Source organism: Solanum pennellii, chromosome 3 (genome assembly GCF_001406875.1).
Source record: "Solanum pennellii chromosome 3, SPENNV200".
Taxonomy (NCBI): Eukaryota; Viridiplantae; Streptophyta; class Magnoliopsida; order Solanales; family Solanaceae; genus Solanum; species Solanum pennellii.
This window is the reverse complement of record NC_028639.1, coordinates 49,499,370-49,504,072: the sequence shown is the minus strand read 5'-3', so window position 1 is coordinate 49,504,072 and position 4,703 is coordinate 49,499,370. Positions and strand designations below refer to the sequence as shown.

The 4,703-nt window shown below is 27.5% G+C and overlaps 1 non-coding gene across 1 annotated transcript; it reads left to right on the top strand.

Moving 5' to 3' along the window:
- The first annotated feature begins 4,243 nt into the window (after positions 1–4,243).
- Positions 4,244–4,316, top strand: TRNAR-UCU. Its single transcript has one exon. It is a non-coding gene; the product is annotated as a tRNA-Arg (tRNA).
- Positions 4,317–4,703: the final 387 nt, after the last annotated feature.

Here is a 4,703-nt window from a genome sequence, read left to right as displayed (position 1 = left end):
TTTCAGAATTCTAAGTGTTTTGGAACGAGACCCCCTCGACGGTCCGTCGTGCCCATGACGGTCCGTCGTGGGATCCGTCGTCTCAGCCAGTTTTTCCAGAAATAAAATCTGCTGCTCAAAACGACTAAACAGGTCGTTACACTAACATGCACTTTTACCTTATTAAATAACTCAAATATTATAAATTTACGTAATTTAAGATAAATATTTATCATCAATGTATGTATAATAAGTAGTCAAACTCTTTAAAGAAATAAACAATTTTATTAGTTATCCGTATAGGCTTAACTAAATGTTGCCCTTTATTTAGATCTAGTATGAATTATGCTAGAATAATGGGTAGAGATTTACCTTTTCTTGTGCAAATCATTAGAAGTAAGTAAATTAACTGATTTTCCTAATAAACAATGTCCCACATTGGTAGATGTAATTTTTGTTTTAAAAAATAAACATAATTTAATTATTGCTTTTGCGTTCGAATGCTTCCGCTTCTTAATTTTAATAACATTTGCAAAGTAATGGAAAGATAGTCATTAAATTTTCTTTTTCTCCATTATATTTTAAGCAAAATATGAAGGTAAATTTTGGATTGAATTAAATTTAAGATTGCTTTCTTTATTTTTAACAAGAAAAGTCCAAAATTACTCTTGACCGGGGGCGGATCTATGTTGACGAGTGGAGTGTCACGGCATTCAGTGATTTCGGAAAAAGCGTTTTATATATATGTATATATGTATAATAATTAAATATGTATTACTTTTGCCACCTACTGACTTTACCGTGGAATAGCCCAATTGGCAAAGGAGAGAGTCTGCCACCTTGTCAATGTTGGTTCAAATCACAACAACATATATTTATTTTTTGCTTGCTCCTTTTTTTCTTTTTCTTTTCTTTTTCTCCATTCATTCTTATTTATTTATTATTCTTTATTAATTCAAATCGACCTCTTTTCATAATTAATTTTTAATTTTTATTACTTTCTCTTGCACTAATTATTAATCTATTGATATGAGTGTAATAAATTAATTTTTTAATCAATTAGTGAATACCGAATTATGAGCTCAAATGAATATTACTTTAAATAGTAGTTTTTAGAAAACATAAATTTCAAAATATTTTTTTTAATTTAAAGGTTCTTTTGATTTTCACCGACGTTTTTTCTAAGTAAGATGAATAGACTGAAGCTACAATTTTTATTCTTTCCCAACTATATATCTCCAACAACACATAAAGTCAATGGAAGATAAATATATTGTGTTAATATTATTAGATGGTTTATACAATCTCAAATTTTAATGTAAAATTTTTTTCTCAAAGTTTCAGCGAATAAGACATCTAATTCCAAAAAGAAAATAAAAATTAAATTTTTTAGTTATCTCTGATGACATAGTATCTAAAAGAAAATATTACTATATGCACATTTGATCAATTTATTTATTAAAATAAAAAAATTAATAACTTGATTTGTAACCCAAAAATAAAGCAAACGATTCTTTTATCTTACTTGAATGTTGTGGCATCCCCAACCTTCAAATTCTAGTTCTGCCTCTTCTTTCGGCCTATTCAAAATAAACCATATGTGCCCTTCATTTAACCCAATGAAAATTTGAAATACTTTATGCAAATCGAGAATAAAGCTCAAGGCATATTAACTTTAGAAGAATAAACAAAATAACAAGTTGTTATACTTGATTCATAACTTTTTCTCATTAATTTCATAAAACTTCGAATCATGATATATCATGCTAGAATTTCATCATTATTCATCACTAGGAAATTCTCCTCTAAATATTGTGTTCATTTTTTAGTTTATCACTTGCAATATGTTTCGTTGGTTCACTTGCAATATTATTAGATCGAATTGATTCACTTACAGAACGTCTTGTCGATATACTTTGTCATTCGAACATCACACATCCACCTTTGGAGAACATGCATAGTCCATCTTCCTGTATTTTCCATAGACATTCTTCAGTAGGAATGTGACAAACACTTGTTTCATTCAAATCAAACAACTTGTATAATCCGTGTTTTGCCCCTAATGCAAAGACACATTCAAGTGTGTTTTCTCCATAAATAAACAATAGTTGTGGTGATGTTAACAACCCTCCTGGTTTTATCGAGATGATCTCACCTTCAATAGGATATATTTCATTAATGGAACATTCGTTTGTAACCATATATACTTGGAGTTTCTTTTTTTCAGATCACAACAAAAGTATCATAGGAGCTTTGTGAATTTACAAATAAAAAAACTAAGTAGGAAGAGACAAAGGATAAAGTGATGATGTAATGAGGAAGACAGTGATTAATTTTGGTAACTTTAATTTGTTGCTATTAAGCTTGTGGTTTTCGCCTTGTATATAAAGTGTTTTATTTTTTAGGTTAATCACTTAACTTACTTATTATAGTCAATTGAGTTTATACATAATGTATATCATTAGTGTAAATAATTTTCATTTTCAAATTATAAAATCAGAGAAATGGGTAAAATTCATATAACGATTAAGAGACTCTATAATATCTACATTCATTAAGATACGTCTACATAGATTATTTAAGGTCAAATTTGTTTTAAATACATTGTATTTAAATTAATTTACATGTATATGAAAATATGGGCAAAAGCCCTTATTGTTAGGTCAAAATACCCATTTTGCTCCGGTAAGTAACATATCTTAAATATTTAAGAATTCAAATTTCATATAACAAGGAGATATTCCTAGAAATATCCTTTTTATAACCTAATAGTGTTTTTTTTTTTTACTCTAACCCAGGTATGAACTAAAACTTTTAATTGAATTTATCTATTATATCCTTTCGGTAATATGATAGTGTAAGTTTTTTTACACTATTGATGTATGTAAAAACTTAACATATATACCCAATATTTATACTAAGCTAATAAATGCATAATTCGTGTTTGTAAATATCTAGTATTAACTTAATTAAATGTTGTTCTTTATCTGGAGCTACGAATAATGTTAGGAGAAAGGGTAGAAGCTTACGTTTTCATTTTCAGTTTAAACAAAGTACTATTAGAAGGAATGAAGTTAATTAATTTCCTAAAATTAACAATGTTTCACATTGGTGGACATGTATTTTGTCTAACACAAATTAAGCACCATTTAATTCGTTGCGGTTGCGGTTGCGTTTGTTTGGGATAGAGAACTTCTACTTAATTCTTAGTTTTATTATTAGCATTGCAAAGTAATTCTGAAAAAATAAGTCATTATACAATTCTCAATTATATTGCAAATGTTGATTGTTCCTAGGGGTAGGGTGGGTGTATCGAGCCATTAATTTTTTTGTTTCTCACCCAATATTTGCAATCATGCAAATAGAGTAAAGTTTAGGAATAACAAATATAATAATTATATTTGTACTTTATCGTTATAGTTTTGCTATTTGTGCTTCATAGTCCTATTATGTTTGTTATGGAACATCTGATCTGTAAATTATCGCGATTTGTATAATCAGGTGCTAATTCGTCTGTGTCTATAAAAAATGTTTTTTGTATATGTATATTTACTCTGTGTTATGTGTTAGGCTTATGTATAAAAATATATAAGTCACAGCCAAATGACAAGAACAATCGAATGACAATAAAAGCGAAACATAATTTGTTGCGAATTGAAATTAAATAAAACAGTAGCTACATCATTTTATTTGATTTAAATATTTGCTATTATGTACAATTTTTTCCAAATAAATTTGTCTCCCTTTTGTCAAATAATTATTTAAGAAGTCTTTTTTTTTTCTTTTTTCTTTTTAATTTATACCTTAAATATATATATATATATATATATATATATGTATGTATATATATATATATATATATATATATTGTGAAAAGAATTTTAAGAAATATTTTGAGTTGATGTTGTGTCGTTTGGTATCTGAGCAACATAATTATCTTATACTTAAATATCATGAAATTCATTCCACTTGATATGTTATAACAATAAATTGATGAGAAACCTATATAAATTTCACTAATCTAGGAGTTAATTGCTAAGATACACTTAGTTTGTAGTATTATGTTATTCATCAAATTTTGTTGCGTCTAGATAGTTCAAATATGTCTAGACACATTTATCTCAAATAGATAAGGTTAAATTTGTTCTAGATACATTTTATTTAAGTGAATTCACATATATCTGGGGACACATAACAAATGTCATTCGCTTCCCTTTCTCATTACTTATTAGATAATGATAATGGGTTAACTTAACAGCAAGCAGCGCCCATGGCCTAATGGATAAGGCGTCTGACTTCTAATCAGGCGATTGTGGGTTCGAGTCCCACTGGGCGTGTTAATTCATTAATTAGGCAAATTGCATTTTACACTCCTCTAAAATTCAACTAAATTTTTAATTTAAAAAATATTACCTCACGCATCTTTTTATTTAGTATAAATGGTTATGGACCGGATTCGAATAAAAGAGGAATCAGATTCTTTTAGTTAGATGGGGTCTGGAGTGATCAAAGAATTTGTAAGATAATTTTATAAAGTCACGGGTTATTTTTTTAAGTTAAAAATTTAGTTTATGAATTGATTAATTTATTTTAGTTTATTAGCAAAAAGGGTAATTATGCACCATTAGTTAGACGACGAGGGTATATGTTGGTATATATACCATAACTAAAATAAATTATAGTTAAAAATACAATGCACAAAAATGAATAAATAATCATTTTGG